The sequence below is a fragment of the Saimiri boliviensis genome, chromosome 13 (assembly GCF_048565385.1).
Source record: "Saimiri boliviensis isolate mSaiBol1 chromosome 13, mSaiBol1.pri, whole genome shotgun sequence".
Lineage (NCBI taxonomy): Eukaryota > Metazoa > Chordata > Mammalia > Primates > Cebidae > Saimiri > Saimiri boliviensis.
The window spans coordinates 65,714,821-65,738,508 of NC_133461.1; the positions used below are offsets into that span (position 1 = coordinate 65,714,821).

The 23,688-nt window shown below is 43.4% G+C and overlaps 1 pseudogene; it reads left to right on the forward strand.

Moving 5' to 3' along the window:
• The first annotated feature begins 10,037 nt into the window (after positions 1-10,037).
• LOC101052637 (small ribosomal subunit protein eS4-like) lies at positions 10,038-18,090 on the forward strand (annotated as a pseudogene).
• Positions 18,091-23,688: the final 5,598 nt, after the last annotated feature.

A 23,688-nucleotide genomic window follows, 5' to 3' on the forward strand; every position in this document is an offset into this window, starting at 1 on the left:
AAGATAATCGATGTAAAAAAAAAAAAAAACAAAAACAAAACAAAACAAAACAAAACAAAAAAACAAAAAAAAACTATTTCCCCAGGGAAGGCAAGAGCAGGAAAGAACCTGATCAATCTTCCAAGGAGGACAGGGATAGAATGTAGCATTATCACGGTGAAGAACCTAACTGTGCATCTAGCAGTAATTTCTGCCGTATAAGCTAAGATTTAAAGCTGTCTCTCAGGAAGCAAGAAAACAGTGGGACTTCCCATAGAGGGCATGAGCTTTGACACTGAAAGACTGCTGCCTGCTGCTGCCTGGGACCACTGAAGACAGACAAGCTTTCCAGAATAAATTTTGGTCAATATAGTGTACTATATAGACATGGAAAAGATTTATTGCCCTCTCCCACCAGCTTTCTCTAGACGCATAAAATTCAGGATAAAATAGAACCCCTTAAAAATAGATTTAAGTGCAGATCCCAGCTTACAAGTTTTAGGAAAGGGATCCAAAAAAACAAAAGAGCAAAGCCAGAGAGAAAATTAAGAGCTGAAACAGCATGGCCCACAGGGGACCATCCCCAGATGAAGGTCTTACTGGCTGGGAGTTAGAGTTTTAACACGTGGACTGAGACAAAAGAGTTAGGCTCAGGGCCATGGGAAGGGAGGCTCTTGCATAACATCGAGTCTCAAATTCCATTCCTTTCATGAACCTATGAGTTGAAAAACTTCCCAGTTGCCCGAGGAAGAATAAGAAAATCGCTGTCTATTCTGGTTCCTGGAAAAAAAAAAAAAAGAGCCATCCACAATAAATCAAGATGGAGATGTGAGAAATGAATTTACAAGTTGGGTATGGTGAGGAAAACCCCCAAGCTCAGAAATTAATATAAAAATTCCTCCTCCGGAATGGGTGAAACCACTAGAAACACAGCAGAGACACATGCAAAACTGTCCTATAGATATTTCTTTACCCCTGCTACGAACTATTTTGTGGCCCCTCAAAATTCATATGTTGAAGCCTTAACCTCCAAGATGACTGTATTTGGAGGCAGGGCCTTTATGAAGGTAATTTGGGTTAAATAAGATCATAATGACTGGTGTCCTTATAAAGGAAGAAATGCCAGGGTTGTGTCCACACCGAGGAAAAGCCATGTAAGCACGTAGCAAAAAGGCAGCCCTCTGCAAGCACAGGACAGAGGCCACAGGGAAAAGCACCAGCACCTTGATCTTGTGCTTCAAAGCCTCCATAACTGCGAGAGAATAAACATCTTTTATTAATTATAATTACACCTATAATCCCAGCACTTTGGGAAGCCAAGGCAGGCAGATCGTTTGAGCTCAGAAGTTCCAGACTAACCTGGACAGCATGGCGAAACCCTGTCTCTACTAAAAATACAAAAAATTAGCCAGGTGTGGTGGTATGAGCCTGTAGTTTCAGCTACTGGGTAGGCTGAGCTGGGAGGATCACTTGAGCCCTGGAGTTCGGGGTTGCAGTGAGCTACGACCACACCACTGCACTCAGCCTGGGTGACAAAGTGAGACTGTTCCCAAAAGAAGTAAAAGCAATGTATTTTGCTCAAGCCACCCATTCCATGGTATTTTGTTATAACAGCCCTAGCAAACTAAGACATCCTGGGATACGTGGCAGCCTGGGCACCTTCACTGAAGGTGAATTCACAAGAAAAATGTCTAGACTTCATGAAGAAAGGGAGAGTCACAAGGAAGAGCAAACGGGAATTTGAACTCCTCAAAACTAAAGGTAATGGAATAAGATGAAACATATTATAAAATGTTTCTTTAAAATATTTAGACATGAAAGAAGGTATAGAAATTATAAGCACAAAGTAATATGAGAAAGGAATATTTTCAAAGGCAATTAAATATAAATTGTAAAAATAAAAAATACAGTTATTGAAATTAAAAATGCAGTTAATGAGAAGGCAGTATACTAAACCCAAATGGATAGAAACATGGTGAATTGAAATACAAATCTAAAAAAGAGTCTGTAGCATCTAGATGAAAATAGCAAAGAAAGGCTATAAGATACGTGAAGGATAGAATAAGAAATACCAATATATGCATATTAACAATTAAAAAAAAACAGAAAAATATAAAAGAGGGAAAGAAGTATTTGGAATGTACTGGCTTGGCTGGGTGCAGTGTCTCATGCCTGCAATTCCAACACTTTGGAAGGCCAAGGCAGATGGACTGTTTGAGACCAGGAGTTTGAGAACGGTCTGGGCAACACAGCAAGACCTCACCTTTTCTAAATTTTTTAAAAAATTACCCAGGCACGGTGGCATGTGCTTGTAGAACCAGCTGCTAGAGTGACTCAGGTAGGAGGATCACTTGAGCCCAGGAGGTTGAGGATGTAGTAAGCCATGATCGTGCCACTGCACTCCAGCCTAGGTTACAGAGTGAGACCCTGTCTCAAAGAGAGAGAGAGAGAGAGAAATGTAAAGGCCGAAAATTTTCCTGAACGGGAGAAGGAAATTGTCTTTAGATTAAAGAAACATATCAGGACCTGAGCAGGAAAAACAAAAACAAAATCACATCTAAACACATCGTAATGAAAGAGCAAATCAACAAAAACAAAGGAAAAACATCTTAAAAGCTATCAGGTTATTTGTCAAAGAATGGCAATTATACTAGAGAAGACTTTTCAATAACAGAAATCAAATGGCAATGAAATGATATTTCAAAGTTCTGAGAAAAACAATAATTGTCCCTCTAGAATTCTAGACCCAATTACACTCTCATTCAAGATTGAAAGCAAAATAAAAATGTTTTCAGACAAGCAAGTTTACTATTCAAACTTCCCTGAAACGACAGATTTAAAATGTACTACAGGAAGAATTACTTTGAGTGCTATGCAAGAAGCATATGGTAAATACATTGGTAAATCTAAATGAGCATTTGCTATAAAAAATAATACTACTGAATAATGAGGTGGGGGTCGGGGGTTAAAAACAAGAATTAAAGTACCAGAAAATGATAACACAGGAGATAAATGGATTTTGAAGAGTTCTAAGCTCTTTGTATGGTTAAGGTGAAGGACGGAAATATTAAGTGACCTTAAAATCTAAGTAAATATCTGTGTTAAAAATTGAGAACATCAAATAGACAATTTGTTAATTTGATAATGGGGATAGTGATATGGTTTGGCCCCATCCAAATCTCATCTTGAACTGTAGCTCTCATGATTCCCATGTGTCATGGGAGGGACCAAGTGGGAGGTACCTGAATCATGGGGATGGGTCTTTCCAGTGCTGTTCTCATAGTAGAGAATGAATCTCACCAAATCTGATGGTTTTATATAGGGGAGTTCTCCTGCACAAGCTCTCTTTGCCTGCCACCATGCAAGACATACTTTTGCTCTTTTTTGGTCTTCTGCCATGATTGGCACCCCCCAACCTCAGCCATGTGGAACTGTGAGTACATTGGAACTCATTCCTTTATAAATTACCCAGTTTCAGGTATGTCTTTATTAGCAGCATGATAACAGATTAATGCAGGTAGGTAAAGGAAAATAATGAAAAACCCAATCAAGTCAACGAAAGTCAGGGAGGGGTTGGGGGGAAACATGGTAAATGAGATACCCAGAATAAGATGATAGCAAAAAAATTCATAGTAAGCAACATAAATGTAAATAGATGATTTTTGTCTACTCTCCAATTCTGTTTACAGAATCCAGCTAATGATGCTCCAACTCTGGCCTGTAGGTTTTACTGATAAATAATTAGTTGGCTGTCATTCTTGTCTTTGTTATTCTGCGTGCAATGTATCTTTTACCTCTATCTGCTTGTAAGATATATTATTATTATTATTGGTTTTAAGCAATTTGATTATGAAATTAAATTGGCACATACCCACTCATTGATGGATAAATTTAACAAAATCATATTATAATTACATCAATAAAGATATATACATGGTATCATTATAAAAGCATAAAGGAACATAACTTTAGTAGAATTTTCCAGGTATATTAATTTAGATAAAGACACAAATGATTGCAATCATGGAATTCATATAAAGAAAAGAGAAACTCATGCCTATTATCCCAAACTCTGGGCCAAGGAGGGTGGATCACTTGAGGTCAGGAGTTCAAGACCAGCCTGGCCAACACAGTGAAACCCCATCTCTATTAAAAATACAAAAATTAGCCTGGCATGGTGGCACATGCCTGTAATTCTAGCTACTCTGGAGACTGAGGCAGGCGAATCACTTGAACTCAAGAGGCAGGGGTTGCAGTGAGCCAAGATCGTGCCACTGCACTCCAGCCTGGGCAACAGAGCAAGATTGTATCTCAAAAAAAAAAAAAAGAAAGAAAAGAAAGAAAGAAAAAGAAAAAAGGGAAAGAACTAGGACAGAAAATTCCCACTTTATAAACTGTAAACGTAAAGTACAGAAGGCATAGAAAGCCAAACACTTCACTGTCACCATTTTCACCATCCAAGTCTATCTTGATATTGGGGTGTTTGTAGCTTAGGCCTAGGGCAAACTTGTGGCCAATTACTAAGCTCCCAATTCTCACATGAGTACACGTTTTGTAAACTGGTCCATGCATCCCAACACCCCTTGTGGACTCTGGGGAAAATGGTACTAACATCACTCTGCCGTGCACACCTCCAGAATGGGTCTATTAGTCAGGTATACGCAGTGGGTAAGAGAGATCTGGAGAATATAGGAAAGGGTTGAATGAAAGTTTTTAATTCTCAACTTTCTTGAAAGTATAAATACAGAGATGGGAGGGGGGAATCACTACATCTACTTACTCTTTAAGCTCGCACCTTAGAAAGCAGCATTGCTTTTTTGCTTTTTCTTGAGCACATGAGATCAAAACTAAACATAGTTAATTCCAACACACTGATGGAGGAAAATGCATGTTCTCTGCATTGGGGTCGAATGTGACTCCATGCAGTGATCCTTTTCTTATTGAGACGGAGTCTCACTCTACCACCCAGGCTGGAGTGCAATGGCATCGTCTTGGCTCACTGCAATCTTCACCTCCCGGATTCAAGCAATTCTCCTGCCTCAGCCTCCAGAGTAACTGGTATTACAGGTATGCACCACCATGCCCAGCTAATTTAAAATTTTTTTTTTTAGTAGAGATGGGATTTCATTTCACCATGTTGCCCAGGCTGGTCTCAAACTCCTGACCTTAAGTGATCTGCTCACCTTAGCCTCCCAAAGTGCTAGGATTACAGGCATGAGCCACTGTGCCCCACCAGGGATCCCTATTTCACCACTTTGATTATGGAAGACAGCCAGGGGTGCTGACTGTACTTTCCATGGCACATCCAGGTGAAACAGTGGGCCCATGAACCATCTCTATTCTCTGGCTGTGGCCATTCAAGGCACGTAAGGATTGGATCCCAGGAGACTGGGGCTTCCAAGGCTGCAGGGCAGAAATAAGAAACAGTAAGTCACAGGCCTGGATGAGGGAGAAGTGCACTCACACTTGCTTGGCAAATAAGAGTAGTTTAGAAGAAAATTCTCCTCGTTCTGGAAGGGAGTAAAGAGTGAATCCCAGGAAAGGAGGGAGCTGCTGCACTGCAGACCCCATGTGGGGGCAGTATCTCAGGGACTGGCCTGCATTCTACACTGAGGGGGCTGTATCCTGGGTCCGGGTCCCACCTCAGCAAGCCTGTCTGGGTCAGCTTGTTATGGGAGCAGTGTTGTCCTCTAGCTCTTAAAACCCACAAGAAACCAGATCTATCCAGGCATACACCTGTAATCCTAGAGCTTTGGGAAACTGAGGCAGGAGGATTGCTTGAGGCCAGAAGTTCAAGACCAGCCTGGACAACATAGTGAAACTCCCACCCCACCCTCATTACAAAAGCATTTAAAAATTAGCCAGGCATGGTGGCACAGAGTTCCAGCTGCTCAAGAGGCTGAGGTGGGAGGATCGTTTGAACTCAAGAGTTCAAGGCTGCAGTGAGCTATGACCATGCCACTGCACTCCAGCATGGGCAACAGAGGGAGGCCCTGTCTCTCAAAAAGAAGAGATATCAGATCCAAGAACTGAAAGCTGACCCCAAAAGTCCATATTCCATGAGACCCTGTGACTGTTGCAGGACCCCAAGAAGGTGAGAGGAAAGAACCACCATGCTGACCAATATTTTTTTCAATAATCTCTAGAGACTGGGCACTTGGGAGTTAATTTACTTTGATTTTAAAAATGAAATAACCCACTAAATCTTTGTCTGAAAGTTGTGGTAGAACTAAATCTCTCTACACCACCCATATTTATAGAACAAGGTTATTTAGACCAGTGGGTTTTTTGTTTCCTTTTGTTTTCAGTTTAATTTATTAATTATTTTCAGAGATGAGTTCTCACTGTGTTGCCCAGGCTAGAGTGCAGTGGCTATTCACAGGAGTGATTACAGTTTACTATAGCCTCACACTCCCGGGTTGAAGCAATCCTCCCACCTTAGCTTCCCAGTAGCAGCTGGGATTACAGGCACATGCCACTGCACCTGACTTAGACCAGGTGTTTTTCGAGCTGTAGACTGAGACCCGTTAGTAGGTCATGAAATTAATTTAGTCAGTCCTGACCAGCCATTTTTCACTAAATAAAATGGGTAAACAAAAAACACGCTGTTTCAGGACTTTTTCTTTTCCGTTATAGATGAGTATGTGTATACAGGGTAGCAATGTAAATGCATTTCCTCTTCTAGGTCATGGTCAAAAAACTTGAGAAGAACCAAATGAAACCACATCACTGTGAGTGAATAATTTCCTCTTCACCAGCTAGAGGTAGCTTATTTCTACAGGAGGAAATAAAGTCAGCCCTCTATGTCCATGGGGTCCTCATTTGCAGATTCCACCAAACACAGACCAGAAGTGTTTGAAAAGCCTTGTTGGTTGTGTCTGTACTGAACATGTGGAGACTTTCTGTCCTTGTCATTATTTCCTAAACGATAAAGTACAACAACTCTTTACAAGACCTTTACATTGTGCTAGGTATTAAAAGTGATCTAGAGATAATAAAGTGTATGGAAGGAAGTGCACAGATTTTTATTTTTATTTTTATTTTTATTTATTTTTTTAAGACGGAGTTTCACTCTCGTTACCCAGGCTGGAGTGCAATGGCACAATCTCGACTCACCGCAACCTCCGCCTCCTGGGTTCAGGCAATTCTCCTGCCTCAGCCTCCTGAGTAGCTGGGATTACAGGCACACACCACCATGCCCAGCTAATTTTTTGTATTTTTAGTAGAGACGGGGTTTCATCATGTTGACCAGGATGGTCTCGATCTCTTGACCTTGTGATCCACCCACCTAGGCCTCCCAAAGTGCTGGGATTACAGGTGTGAGCCACTGCGCCTGGCCAGGAAGTGTACAGATTCTATGTCAATGCTACACTACTTTATATCAGGAACTTGGGCATCCTCAGATTCTCAGATTTTTATATTCATGAGGGGCGGGGTTTTGTTACCAATAGAGCTGGTCCCCCACAAAACGAGTTCTTCCCTGTTTGGTGCAGTGAAACCAATACACAACACGGGAAGTGAGTGTCAAATGGTGCAGGCTTTATTCGATGGCTGTGGAATTAAGAAGCGAGAGCTTGGCTCACAAATCAACTTCTCAACTAGTGAGGGATGAGGGGGTTAAAGTATAGGATTTCCTTAATGATGGTTGGACATTAAAGGCAAGGGGAGCAATATCCCTGTCTTTTCTGGAAATGGGTGGTACGCTTCTTGGAACTAGGGCCTGCCTTCCTTTTTGTCCTTTTATGGCTTCTTCTGGTCAATGTCATGAGGATTGGCAAGTGTCATGACACTGGTGGAAGTGTCATTTAGCACGGAAATTAGATTAGAATGAAGCCTGAGGTCTTTCTGAAGTTGTCTGGTTGGATACCTTGGGTAGGCTTTGTAACCGGTCTCAACTGGTCTGGTTACAAAGGGAACTTTTTATTGCAGGTGTCCTGTTTCTTAAAGATAAGCAGTTAGTACAAGGTAGAAATTCAGCTATGTCACTTAGGCTTTAAACCAACAGTTCCTGGAACCAGTCCCCTATAGATATCGAGGCATGACTGCACATAGACTAATGGCCCCCAATGTTAGGTCCTAAAAACAAGTAATAGGAGGGCAGGAGGCAGTGGCTCACACCTATAATCCCAGCACTTTGAAAGGTCAAGGCAGGTGGATCGTCTGAGGTCAGGAGTTCGAGACCAGCCTACCCAACATGACAAAAACGCCATCTCTATTTAAAAAGTACAAAAAATTAGCTGGTGTGGTGGTACATGCCTGTAATCTCAGCTAGTCAGGAAGCTGAGGCAGGAGAATCGCTTGAACCTGGGAGTCAGAGGTTGCAGTGAGCCCGAGATCGCACCACTGCACTCCAACCTGGGCAGCAAGAGTGAAACAATGTCTAAATAAATTAATTAAAATGTTAAAAAGAAGTAATGGGGATTATAAACTAATTGCAGCAATAGCTAGCATTTATGAAGCATATCGTTGATGAGATATGTGGGTTACACCTTCATTTTCTAGATAAATTAAAGTCACTCATACTCATCTCTCAAGTCGAAGAGCTGAATTTTAAATCCTGTTTCTTCTGACTCTGAAGCAACACCTTTTCCAAGAAACCACACCGCACCCCCCATCCTTCAATAATTCATGAAGCTTATTACAAATAATATACATGCCTGCAGTGAGGCTGCTGAGCCAAAAAAAAAAAAGGAACAGGCTTGACAATATTTTGTAGCGTTGGCTAATTAAATGTGGAAAATCAAGTCTATAATAAGAATATGTGTGAAATATCCTATAAACCATAGAGTAAAATAAAAACATAGGGTGGTACTGAGGTCAGACAAGATCATTTTGGTGTCTTTTCCTTTGGCATCTCAGCTCCAGTAAGTCATCCCACCGCCACAGCAGGCTAACTAGGATTGGCTGAAATTGTCCCTGCTGGCGGCCCTTTCTGGAAATGTCCATGTCCCTGGTGCTCATGTTCTGTTGCCTTCTGCCCCTTCCTGTCTTGCTGCCATCCTCTCCACTGGTCTTCCCTCCGCTGTTTCCTTTCTGTACAAGTGCAGGACAGAGCTCTTTCCTTTCCCCTGAGCATCTGTCCCTGAGCAAATTTATCAGGTTTCTCTCTTCCAGCAGAAAAAGAAAAATGAAGCATCAACATTGTGGTATATCTGTGCACATTTTTTAATTAACTGCAGGCTTCATTTCATATGCTCATTCTTGTTTTTCTTTTCCTGTTCTCTTCCACTTCAATTGATTCCTCCTTTCTATGCTCTTGCATCTCGTTAAGCCACCTTAAATTCTTCTTGGCATAAGAAAGAGAGAAGGAGATTTTTTCAACTTATAAATAGAGGTGGTTTAGTGTCCCAGGGTTTCGAAGTCAATACTGTCTTTCTCCTTGCGTTCAACATGGACTCGATGGAACAGGTCTCTGGCATGGAAAAATCGCAGTCACCTTGGCGATTAACAGTCATGGATCCATTAAGAGTCTATTTTATTTCGATAACTTTGTTTCTTTTTTCTTGTGGACCCAGGAATCACTGCAGATCCAAAAATTCATCTGAGAGCTAATGCTCACCTAACTCATTCTAAAAACACCTCATTCGTTGGGGAGGGACAGAGGGGGGCTACCATGTACTTCCAGAATTCCTGGGAACACAGTGAGATTCCTCCATTATGACATTTTTATGTCTACTCTTTCTCTATTTGTGCTGAAGAGTTGCCTCCTGATCTTTGTCCTCAACCGTGAGCCAAAGGATATCCAGAAGAGTCCCCAGAAATAAAATTCCTCTGCACTCCTTGTAAACTCAGCATGGTTCGAAGTGAAGAGAAGTGGACAACCCTGCCTTGTCACGCAGATGTGCCCTCCACAAACCACTCAAGGCTTTCCCATGTTCTATCCACACTGACCTAAGACGACCTCATAAGGGACCGTTGTTTACTGAGTGTCTGCTAGGAGCCAAATGATTTTTAGATTTGTACTTCTGAAGCAGGGAACTCTTTTTTAAAAATGAAATATTACACTGAATTTCAATATACAAATGAAAGGTAGAGCCTATGGAAGTGAAGTGAGGGTGATGGCGGGGGAGGACAGTGGGAGAGAAAGCCCCTCTCTCAGCTCCAGGGAGCACAGACTGAAAACCATTGCGCTACGGAGACCTGAGGAGAGTCAGCTACCTGTGAGGAAATCCCATAGAGTGTGACAAACGCATAAACACACACGTACAGCCAGGGAGGCAGGGCTGTGGTGGGAGTGGGCATTGGAGCTTCCAGAGGGGGTCACCCAAACCATTGCATGTGTGAAGACACAAGGGCAAGAAACATTGCGTGTTGGAGGAAATGACACATGCCAGATGGAGAGAATGAAGAAGGCCTTGGTGGGGGAGCAAGAAATGGGATGGAGAAGCAGAGAATGGTCAGATTATAAAAGACCCTGTGTGCCATTCTAGGGAGTCTGGATTTTGTCCAGCCTTATCCTGAAGGCTATAGCAGACAGAAAGGATCAAAGCAGAGGTAGGACAGGACCAGGTTCACAGATCATAGGGGATGGCAGTCAGGGGGTGGGGCAGGGCGGCAAAAGCACCAATTATTGATTCGGGAGAAAGACTGGATTCACAGTTGGCATATCAGTTACTTTCTTTACATACTATGTCATTCTGTCCTGGGTTTTTTGTTTTTTTGTTTTTTGTTTTTGAGGCAGAGTCTCATTCTGTCGCCCAGGCTGGAGTGCAGTGGCACAATTTTGGCTCACTGAATTGCCTCCTGGGTTTAAGCGATTCTCCTGTCTCAGCCTCCTGAGTAGCTGGGATTACAGGCATGCACCACCACACCCAGCTAATTTTCATATTTTTAGTAGAGACCGGGTTTCACCATGTTGGTCAAGCTGGTCTCAAACTCCTGACCTCATGATCTGCCTGCCTCAGCCTCCCAAAGTGCTGGGATTACAGGTGTGAGCCACCACGCCCGGCCTGTCCTATTTTGTTTTTTTAGACCTTCATTAAGCTTCCTGTCCTGTCTTTGTCTATTGCCTCTGTCTCTATAACACTTCCAAGAAGTTCATTTCCCCTCCCAGCTGTCCAACCTAGAAAACTGATGGGCAGAACCACCAGTGGACTTCTTCCACTGTAATCTTACGAGTCTCTTCTTTCTTTCATTGACTAAGAATTGCCTACATGATTTCCACATTATTTCTGTCATCGAAGAAACTAAAGTCTTATTTATTTACTTATTTAGAAAACAGAGTCTGGCACATATACAATTTCCTAAGGAAGATATGCCTTTGCCCATCAGCATAAAAGTCCTGTACCATACCAGCAGGTGCAGCTCTGAGATCTGCTTGCCCCCACCTGATGTCTGGGCCTCTGCTGCTTATTCCGGGAGCAGGCACAGTTGTCCCAACACCGCCCAAAACTCAGCCTCCCCTGGCAGAGGAACATGACCACTATTATGTCCACTACAACCGCAGCCCCAGCACCCAGGTAGGAGTCAAGCAGACCCCGACAGGCTCTGACTGCCCTAGGGTGCTGCCCAGAGCAACGCAGAGTAACACACTCAGAAACATAGGGGAGCTAATGCCCAAAGGAGGAACATGGACCAGTGAGAGATGGGAGATGGGAGGAGCTGGCAGATAAATGGCTCACTCAAGCTTCCCATCACTTCTTGGGCCATTCCAAGAGCAATGGCTCCATGCAGCCTCTGCAGAGGCTCACATCCTTGTGAGGCGGTCGCCAGCTTTGTCTCACATCACTTCTTATCTGTGTTCCCTCCTTCCCCATCTCACAGCCCTCACCCCTCATCTTGGTGCTCTGGGAATGCTCAGCCCAGTACATTAGCGCTGTGGGCTGGGGAGCCTGGGTCACCACACACCCCACTGGGCTGATGGCCTCCCTGGGCCAGTCTGTATATTACAGATGTGCATATAAACACAAACCAGCTTTGACCGGGCATGGTGGCTCATGCCTGTAATCACAGCACTTTGGGAGGCCAAGGTGGAAGGATTACTTAAGGGCAGGAGTTTGAGGCTGCAGTGAGCTGTATCGCACCACTGCACTCCAGCCTGGGTGACAGATGAAGACCCCCATCTCTAAATACATACATAAATAACAGGCTGAGCACGGTGGCTCATGCCTGTCATCTCAACACTTAGGGAGGCCAAGGCAGGAAGATTGCTTGAGCCCAGGAGTTTGAGACCAGCCTGCACAACATAGTGAGATCCCATCTCTAAATTTTAAAAAAACATTAAAATAAATAAATAGCACAAACCAGATTCCAAGCAATTGGAAGTGTTTTTGAGCCACTCAGAGTGAGGAATTTGCCCCTGTAACCACATGGAAAACTGTCCGAAAACTCTTATTTTGATATTGCTTTTCCCCAAAGCCTCACCCTCCAGTATAGCTGCTCAAATTTCCCTCTGGTGGCTTCAGTACCTCAAAATCCTCCCTTCTCATCCTTTCTCACACTAAACCAGAGCTGTTAGTCTTTTAACTTTCCTCACCCCGCTCTGGCTCTGGATCTCCCTTTATACACATTTCTCGTTAGAATGACCCCTTCCCACCCACCTCCAAGAGAGGCCTGGTGTGTAACCCCACAGAGGATCAGGTCTCTTTAGGAGGGGAGCAGGGAGCGTGGTTGGTAAGAATTATAATTTAATGTAATTGTTTTGGTCCTCCAGGAGTTGATCACTAACCACAATTACTTCTGTCGACTGAAGAAAAAAAGATGAAGCTTTTAAAGGATTAAAGTTAGTTTTATTCAGAAGTCTCACTGAGGTCTACAGAAGCAGATCTTTAGAGAGGTTCCATGAGATGACTCTGGCAGTGTTTCAGCTCACTGCTCAGATACAGGTGTGGGGTTTTTAGTATCTGCAAAATCACATCAAACTTGCTCAGAAGCTACATTGGGTGTAAAGTGCATCTGATTATCCATTACATAGGCATAATCACTAACTTGCCAAACACGGTCTTATGTGTAGGAAAAAGCAAGGCCTAGGGTCATTGCTTTTTTTTTTTTTTTTTTAATCTACTAATGGAGTCTCACTCTGTCACCCAGGCTGGAGGGCAGTGGCACAATCTTGTCTCACTGCAACCTCTGCTGCCAGGTTCAAGTGATTATCCTGCCTCAGCCTCCCAAGTAGCTAGGATTACAGTATTCTGCTACTGTACCCGGCTAATTTTTTTTTTTTTTTTTCTAGTTTTTAGTAGAGACAGGGTTTCACTGTGTTGGCCAGGCTGATCTTGAACTCCTGACCTCATGATCCACCCACTAGGCCTCCCAAAGTGCTGGGATTACAGGCGTGATCCACTGCGTTCCGACTGTTTTTTCCCCCTTGAGACAGAGTCTCGCTCTGTTGCCCAGGCTGAAGTGCAGTGGCACAAACATATCTCACTACAGCCTCAGCCTCCCGGGCTCAAGTAATTCTCTTGCCTCAGCCTCCTGAGTAGCTGGAACCACAGGTGGGGGCCACTACGGCCGTCTAGTTTTTTTCATAGAGATTGGAAGGCGGGTGTCTCACTTTGTCACCCAGGCTGGTTGGTCTCAAACTCCTGGGCTCATGATCAGTCCACCTCAGAGTCGCAAAATGGGATTACACGCGTGAGCCACTGCTCCTAGACTCATTTATCTTTTAAGGAATATAATGACTCAGGCAAGAGAGTTGGGGGTAGCGTGCTCTAGACTGTTTCATCCTCAAAGCATCTTTCCCCAGACCTGCAAGTTGTCACAGGGCTGGGGCTTTGTGAAATTCCGCTGTAGGCCGAAAGGAGCACACATGGCTTCTTATATTTGCTACTTTGTCTTACATTTCTATTGTTATAATCCCTCCAGGCCGTCTTACCGGACTTGCCACTGAGGCTAAGGGATGTGTTGGAAAGAGGCTGGCAAGGTCTGAGGGCACAGTCTGTGGCGGAGGCGGGGCCGGGCAGGTCCAGCCACTCAGCCAGGTCTTGGGGCCCAGGGCCCTGCCGCATGGCTGCTCTCTGGGAGCTGCACGCAGTGGGGTGTCTGGTCCCCCCAACCCACGCCCCACAGAGGCACCTGAACCTCCAGAGGCCAGAGGAAGGAAATTAGTCTGGAGGATTCGTGGACGTAAGATATGCCGCCTCTTCCGGCTGGGATCACTCACAGATGCCTCAGGGAGGCGGCCAGCCCTGAGTCACGCTGAGCGCTGAGCAGGTTGTGACTCAGCGGGACCGCGGCCCCTTCGCTGCGCCTGCGTTGATTTGCGCCCCGCCTGTTTTCTGCAGAAGACAGGGCCGTCTGGGATTAGACTGCTCGTCCTAAACAACCAGCAATTGCTTTTCTTCCTCAAAGTGCAGTTTCCCTCTGGCACAACCAAAAATAAACACAAACCAGGCTCCTGCCAAAGGAGGTGGCGGGGAGAAGGACAGCCCCTGGGGCCCCCACCGCACGCGTGTGAGAGCTCGCAGGCCACTTGCCAAGCGTGAATCTGTTAGGAAGTGGCCACGAAGGCAGAGAAACCTCCCATCGCAGGTTGCCAGCACAGAGGCGCTGCACGGTGGAGCTGGCGCTCTATATCCCCAATTGCTTCCTCTCAGGGTCGCTCCTAGCTGCTGGACTCACTGCCGCGTGGGCCTGAGCACATTTCCTTGGCAAATAGTCCTCGGTGGAAGTTTTTTCTTCTCGGTTTGGTGAGTCAGAGCTGGCTCACACACAAACACCAAGCAGCAGCCTCAGGGACTAAAGTGCTTTGAGGACACGAAGACCTATTCTCCCTCCCCCCATCTCAGTGGGGGGGGGGGGGGCACAATTCCTGAAACCTGGCCCAGTGCAGTTCATTTGACAGCGAGAGGCGGAAAATGCAAATTGCTCCAGCCTAGGTGAGTGCACAGCAGAGACCACGACGTCGCTGCAGCTTTTCCTAAAATCCTGAAGGCAGGAAACACAGTGCCCACAGGAAGAGCCGAGCGGCCTGAGCCGTACTGAGATGTCCCAGGGTGAACCACAGCCACTGGTTAGTCACAGTGACTTCACATTTCCTTAGTGAGAAGGAACTGAAAACAGATTCCAGAACTTGCTGTGCGGAGAATTTATAGTTCACTGCATGTAAGTAAACTCATGTGGTTCCAAATCTATAGGATCAATTCGGCCATTTTAGTGTTATGTCTGTGACACATGAATTTGTAAAAATCTAAGTGTCCCTAGTTAGAGATACCGAAACTAAGCAGGCCTACCTTTTAAATACTTATTGTTGATTTTATTTTTGAATAGATAAGTCACTTACGCATTCAGAGATCAAATCCTCATAAAATGACATACATTAAGAATTCTCATTTCCATTCTGTTCTCATTCCTCTCTGCCCCCATAAATAACCACTTTTACTATTTTTTAATATATCCTTCCAGTGTATCATTATGTAAATATAAACAAAAATTAATATACTTATGTGGTTGTCAGAATAAGGCCTCCCAAAAATGTCCATGTGCTAATCCCCACAACCTATTAATTTGTTATTTTACGTGGAAAAGGGAGTTTGCAAATGTGATTGAATTGAGAATCTTGAGATTGGAGATTATTCTGGATTACTCCAGTGGACCCAATGTAACCACAGAGGACCTTCTAAGAAGGAGGCAGTAGGGTCAAAGTCTGAAAAAAGAGAGCCTGTAAGATGCTACACTGTCAGCTTTGAAATGGAAGAAGGGGGCTACGAAACAAGGAATGCAGGCAGCCTCTAGAAGCTAACAAGGCAAGGAAATGGATTATTTCCTGGAGCCTCCAGGAGGGCAGTGTTCCTTAGACTTCTGACTTCCAGAACTAGCAGTGAATAAATCTGTGTTATTTTAAACCACTAAGTTAGTAGCAGTTTATTACAGAAACCACAGGAAATGAACACAACTATTTCTATGTTTTTCTTCTTTTTTTAACTTTTATTTTAGGTTCAGGGATACATGTGCAGGTTTGTTATAGAGGTAGACTCATGATATGTGGGTTTGTTGTACAGATTATTTCATCACCCAGGTACTAAGCCTAATGCCCAGTAGTTATTTTTTCTGATCCTTATACATGAGAACATGTGGTATTCGGTTTTCCATTTCTGCATTAGTGTGCTAAGGATAATGGCTTCCAGCTCCATCCATGTTCCCACAAAAGACATAATCTCTTTCCTTTTTATAGCTGCATAGTACTCCATGGTATGTATGCATCACATTTCCACTGTTCACGATAGCAAAGATATGGAATCCACTTTTATCTTAAATGAAAGTTAGCATACCCTGTATAGGGTAACCCAAAAGTCTTGATGCAATTTTGGGCATTAATAACTTCAGAATTATAAATGCCACAAAGAACATCATTTGGAAGTTTTATTATATAAATCTCTTTTAAATTTATTTAGTTTTGTGAGGTTTTTGTGTGTGTGTGTGTGTGTGTGTGTGTGTGTGTGTGTGTGATGGAGTTTCGCTCTTGTTACCCAGGCTGGAGTGCAATGGCACGATCTCGGTTCACTGCAACCTCCGCCTCCCGGGTTCAGGCAATTCTCCTGCCTCAGCCTCCTGAGTAGCTGGGATTACAGGCACGTGCCACCATGCCCGGCTAATTTTTTGTATTTTCAGTAGAGACGGGGTTTCACCATGTTGACCAGGATGGTCTTGATCTCTTGACCTCATGATCCACCCGCCTCGGCCTCCCAAAGTGCTGGGATTACAGGCTTGAGCCACCGCGCCCGGCCTAGTTTTGTGAGTTTTAAATAGTACATTTTATTTTTTGTTTCAGTATCTCTCATCAAAGATAGAAAACAATAATAAAACAAAAAATTAAGTTTAAAATTTATTATTCCAAATTCACAAGACTATATAAATGAATAAGAAATGCATACAAGGCTGAGCATATTTACTCATGCCTGTAATCCCAGCACTCTGGGAGACTGAGGTAGGTAAATTGTTTGAGCTCAGGAGTTTGAGACCAGCCTAGCAACATGGCAAAACCCTATCTCTACCCCCAAAAAAGAAGAAAATTAGCCAAGGGTAGTAGTACAGGCCTGTGGTCCCAGCTACTTCAAAGACTGAGGTGGGAGGATCGCTTGAGCCCGGGAGGTTGAGGCTGCAGTGAGCTGTGATTGGACTGCTGTGTGATTGCACTACTGTACTCCAGCCTGAGCAACAGAGTGAGGCCCTGTCTCAAAAAAAAAAAAAAAAAAAAAAAGCTCTCTCTATGTCTAACACAGTCATGGCTTGTGGTGGTTCCAAGAGTATCTGAAGCAGGCAGCAGCTCCATAGCATTAGATCAGGTGTCCCCAAACTTTTTACACAGGGGGCCAGTTCACTGTCCCTCAGACCGTTGGAGGGCTGCCACATACTGTGCTCCTCTCACTGACCACCTATGAAAGAGGTGCCCCTTCCTGAAGTGCAGCAGGGGGCCGGATAAATGGCCTCAGGGGGCCACATGCGGCCCGCGGGCCGTAGTTTGGGGACGCCTGCATTAGATACTGGATAAATTGACCCCTGTGTTTGCTACTCATCAATCCACCCACCTCCACAAGCTGAGAGAGTGTCTCTCCCTCATCATTTTCCTAAGGAACAGATTTACATATGTTCGACAGGAAATGAAATAAAGATTTGCTTGTAGAGGTTCGTTAAGATCAATGGCAAGGTCTGAGCTAATGTAATCTACCCTGCTGGATTCATGGATGTCATGAACACTGACAAGACAGGAGAGAATTTCCATCTAATCTATGACACCAAGGCTCCCTTTGCTTTCATCCTATTGCACCCAAGGAGGCCAAGCTACAAGTTGTGCAAAGTGAGAAAAATCTTTGTGGACACAAAAGGAATCCCTCATCTTGTGACTCATGATGCTCACACCGTCTGCTACCCTGATACCCTCATCACGGTGAATGATACCATTCAGATTGATTTGGAGAATGGCAAGATGACTGGTTTCATCAGGTTTGACACTGGTAACCTGTGTATCATGGCTGGAGGTGCTAACCTGGGAAGAATTGGTGTGATCATCAAAAGAGAGAGGCACCCTGGTTCTTTTGACATGCTTCATGTGAAAGATGCCAACAGCAACAGCAAGAAACCACGAATTTCTCTTCCCTGAGGAAAGGGTGTCTGCCTTACCATTGCTGAAGAGACAGACGAGACTGGCGGCCAAACAGAGCAGTGGGTGAAATGGTCTCTGGGTGGCGTGTTAGATCTTTGTATATAATTAAAAATAATATGGGCTGGGTGCGTTGACTCACACCTATAATCCCAGCACTTTGGGAGGCCAAGGCAGGCAGATCACTTGATGTCAGGAGTTCGAGACCAAACTTGTCAACATGGCAAAACTTTGTCTTTACTAAAAATACAAAAGTTACCCAGGCATGGTGGTTCATGCCTGTAATCCTAGCTACTCAGGAGGCTGAAGCAGGAGAATCACTTGAACCTGGGAGGGGGAGGTTGCAGTGAGTCAAGATTGCACCAGTGCACTCCAGCCTGGGCGACAGAGGGAGACGCTGTCTCAAAATAAATAAATAAAATAATAATAATAAAATGGCACGATTAATCTAAAAAAGAAAGAAATGTATACAATTAAGTTTTCGAATCATCTTTCTTCTCTGTTTATAGTACTTGTACTTCTAACATTATAAAAGTTTTGGACTGCACTAAGACTTTTGGGGTACAGTGGATATTGCTCAGCACTGTGATTTTTGTCAGTGAATAATATGTCCTAGGGTTTTTGTGTCAATACGTAAGGACTTCTTTTTCTCTTTTATGGCTGTACAGTGTCCTCTCCTGATGGTATACCATAATTTATTTAAGCAGTCCTCTATTAATGGATACTTGGGTTGTTTTTAATTACAAAGAGTGCTACAGTGGGTAATCTTGTACATATATCATTTGTGTTGTGCAAGTAGATCTGTAAGTAAATTATCAGAAGTAAGGATGTTGGGTCAAAAGCCTACTCTTTAAGAAACAAGATTTGCATGAGCTAATTTGCAGGAAAGAAAAAGGTAACAATAAGAGGGTGTTATAGATTGTTGGTAGATCGCAGTGGGGAGTGGTAGACTCTGGCAAAGATGGCTACAGTAATTCCTCCTACCTCTGTGTGGGTGCCAGTTCACTGCGACTTTGCTCACTTCATCAAGAGGTCGTTTGTTTATTTATTTATGTGTTTATTTTTATTGATACATGTTAGATGTACATATTTTCGGAGTACATGTGACAATTTGATACATTCATACATCAAATCAGGTAATTGGGATATCCATCACCATTTTTTAAAAAAACTGAAACAGGATCTCTCTGCCGCCCAGCTGGAGTGTGGTGGCATGCTTATGGCTCACTGCAGCCTGGCCCTCTCAGGCTCTAGCGATCCTCCCACTTCAGCCTCCCCAGTAACTGGGACCACAGGCTTGCACCACCATACTCTTTTTTTGTATTTTTTGTATTTCTTGTAGAGAAAGGGTTTTGCCATGTTGCTCAGGCTGGTCTCAAACTTCTAGGTTCAAGCAATCCACCTGCCTCAGCCTCCCAGAGTGCTAGGATTATGGATGTGAGCCACTGCTCCCAGCCAATATCCATCACACTAAATGTTTACCTTTTCTTTATGCTAAGAACATTCAAATTATTCTCTTCTAGCTATTTGGAAATACAGAATCAATTAATGTTAACTATAGTCACCCTACTGATCTATCAAACATCAGGTCTTATATCTTCTCTCTCATATATATTTGTATCCATTATTCAAAGGTCAAGTTGACTTCCTGACTCCTGGAATCTGGGCTGGCTAGTGACTGGCTTTGGCTAATAGAATGTGGAGAAAGTGATATCATGGGACTTCCTCGCTGGAGCCTTGAAAGGCCTTGCGGCTCCCTCTGTCTTCTTCTGAACCCTCGGTCCTCCATGGGAAGCCTGGGTGCCTCCATGAGGATGAGAGAGCCGGAGAAAGAGGCACAGCCAGCAGCCAGCACAGGTGGGAAGGCCGTGCAGTCATGAGCCATCCAACCCCATGGGAGCCAGTAGACGACATGCAAGTGACCCCAGACCAGAGAGCAGGAACTCGAAGACAAGCCCACCCCAATTATCAACCCAGAGACCTGCTGTTGTTGAAAGCTACTACATTTTGAGGTGCAGCAATAGAAAACCCATGCCTCAGGGAAGTAATTTCTTTTCACAAAACTTACTTTGAAAGGATAAACAGTATGTTAGTCACAGCAGGGGAATACCTTTTAGAGTAGCCTATGGACTGTCAGAAATTTTCTGAGCAAGTCCAATTCAGCTCATCTTGTGTTTAGCAGGGAGTGGAGGAACTATGGATCCACACCTCAACCCTGAGCACACCGAAAACTCAGCTGACTCGCTAAATTATCTCACTTTCACAAAGAGACAATGGAAGGCTGAGTGTGTGTCAGAGGGTAGGTGAAGGGGTCCCCCACCGTGAGGGGGTCCCCCCAAGTTTCATTGTTGGGCAGCTTCCAAAGTGAAGGGGAAGGAAATCCACTCCTACATCATCCCTTCCGGCACACACTAAGGCTCTTCTCAGTTCAAGAAATCAGGAAAATGAGGAGTCCGAAAGTAGCCTGGTTAGCTTAATCAGGCTCAAAAGAAAGAATATGTTTAATTTCCATTTTTGAACTAGTACACCAGAGTTGTCAACATCAAGAAAAGCAATTTAATGTGTTGCAACTAGTATTTTCTTAAATGATATTTGTACACTCGTGTTCGTGGCAGCATTATTCACAATAGCCAGAAAGTGGAAGCAACATAATGTCCATCGATGAATGAAAGAATAAACAAAATGTTATATGTGTGTGTGTGTGTGTGTGTGTGTGTATCTATATATATGTATATTATATATGCAATGAAATATTACTCAGCCTTTACAAGGAAGGAAATCTGGACACATGCTATAACATGGAGAACCTTGAGGACATTATGCTAAGTGAAAGAAGCCAGTCAAGGACAGATGATGTATGCTGCTAATGCTTTCATGAACAGTCCATGAAGCAAAATGATAGAAAAGGAGGAGACAGCGACAAAGTAGGGGAAATAGGGAGTTACTGCTTAATAAGTATGGAGTTTTGGATTCGGAAAATAAACAGTGATCTGGAGATGGATGTTGGTTATGGTTGCACAGCAGTGTTAATGTAATTAATGCACAGAACCATACACTTAAAAATTAACATGGTTCTTTTTATGTTATAAATATTTTACAATAAAAAATAAAAAGAAGCAGAATGAAATATAGGTTACACAAATGTGTTTACTGTGTGAAAATTTATCTAGATCTACACTTATAATCATGTACTTTTCTGCCTCTTTCCTATGCTTCAATAACAGAATTAATTATTGAAAAACTAAATATGAGAGATATCAGAATGTATTGTCCACAGTAAGGGTAAGTGTTGCTTTGTGAAATTTTTGTTATAGTTAGAAGTGTGTGTGTGTGTGTGTGTGTGTGTGTGTGTGTGTGTGTGGCATCATGTTGTTAAGTGTATTTTGGATTCTAGTTTTTAAAAAATTGAAGAAACATTATGCTGGGGCTAGTCTCCGTTTCTTATTGTATGGTTCCTTCCTTCTTGAATCTGATATGCTTTTCCCAGTGGAAGTAATTTAATTTTGACATTCATCTATGCAAGCAGAAAAATCCTTTCCCTGGGGTCTTTTCATCATAATCATTTTTCTCCATCTGACTGCTCACAGTAACTAGATTGTATATGCTAGATTAACCAGTAAATCCATACACAGACTTTCTATCATTTTGCTTCATGGAATGTTCATGAAAGCATTAGCAGCATACATCATGAGGAGAGGTTATGACATGAGCTTTATGCTTCGATTCAGAAAAACTACAGTTCCTTTAAACCACAGGGGGTTTGGATTTTAAAATTCCTTGGTGGTTATGGTTCTAAAGGTCTTGTGCTCATAGGAATTTCCTCTGTAACATCTAAAACAGTGGGTTGTTCATCTGGTGCTTGAACACTTCTGATGACAATAAGGCATCTCAGCTCATTGATTCATTGCTGGGTAGCCTCCAATGCTAGAAAGCCTGTAAGGGTAGTTTCATGGCAGAATTGAGCGGTGAGTCACCTTGGAGCCCAAAGAGGCATCTGTGATCAGCTTAGCCTTGGTCAAAAAAACAGGTGCCTGGAACTATTTGTCATTCATATTTTCTTTTCTTTTCTTTTTTTTTTTTTTTTTTTTTGAGACGGAGTTTCGCTCTTGTTACCCAGGTTGGAGTGCAATGGCGCGATCTCGGCTCACCACAACCTCCGCCTCCTGGGTTCAGGCAATTCTCCTGCCTCAGGCTCCTGAGTAGCTGAGATTACAGGCACGTGCCACCATGCCCAGCTAATTTTTTGTATTTTTAGTAGAGACGGGGTTTCACCATGTTGACCAGGATGGTCTCGATCTCTTGACCTCGTGATCCACCCGCCTCGGCCTCCCAAAGTGCTGGGATTACAGGCTTGAGCCACCGCGCCCGGCCGTCATTCATATTTTCAAAGGCATCCTTCATGGGGCATATGTATCGGTTTAAAAGGATACACTTTAATTTTCTCTGTGTTTTAATAGAATAGAGCACTTAATACCAGGTACTTCTAAAACAGGACAGGAGGCGTTTCTTTAAGTATTGTGAACGAAGGATCAGTGACTGCACAATTCTATCTTTATGGTCCTGGGGAAAAGACTCTCATGATCTGGGGGCATCTTTCTCTTGGATGTACGTGGCCCCTACTCCCCACACCCTCCCTGTTACAGGGGCCACCTCCAGTGGGGAGTGGGGGCCCTGAGGTGCCCCAGCGATGCCCATGGCTGATAGGTGAGTCTAATTCTAGAGATCAGTATTTGAAAGTCCACTTGATTATATAAGCCACATCTCCAATTATCAGTTTTATCTATAATGAAGGTAGTATTTTTGCCTTCCTTTGCCTTATTATTATAATTATTTTTTTACTTTGAGCATGTTACTCATTAAACCACTAGAATGCCAGCAACATAGACTTTATATCCAACTTGCTAAAGAAAGCTGCACAATGGGGCGGGTTTGTGAAACTCCAAGTTAGACCCCAACCCTCTAGGGCTATTCCTCAGTCCTTTTACCTGGCTTTGGCCAATTTTCTTTCCCATCCTCCTCATCACTTATTCCAAATCTTCTCCAATCACCAAGTCCCTATCCTTACTGCCAGCACACAACATCATCCCCTCCACCCTCAATGAGAAAAGTGAGGTGCCAGTGAAATCGATCTACTCCCTCTTTCCCCTTTATGAAAGCTCTCCTGGAAAAATAGAGAAAATGACACGTTGTAGACATTCTAAAATTGTTAGACTTCTAGGCAGAAGGAAAAAAAAAATATTTCCTGGGTTGTCTTCAGTTACCAGTACACTCTGCAAGAAAAATTAAATGAACAGTGGACAAGATAAAAACTGGAATAGAGGAAGAAAATAAACAAAGAAAAGGGAGTATGAGAGTCCTCACCCTCAAAAGATACAGTTATTTCACAGCTTTCTTGTCATATGATCATACCTGAACTTCTCCTGAGTCTTGGAGGAAGAAGTGTCCTTCCTCAATAAAGATAATTTCCTAAATTTAGGCACTAGTGTATTTTTGCAACCTCTCCAAGATTTAATACAATTGTTGTTCCATCAGTTGTTCCCTTACTCTCAAATTGTCAACTTTCCTTGATCACCAATTTATCTCTTCAGCTTGTAAACAAGTTCCCTTATCTCAGAAATATCCCTGGGCTGGGCATGGTGGCTCATGCCTGTAATCCCAGCACTTTGGGAGGC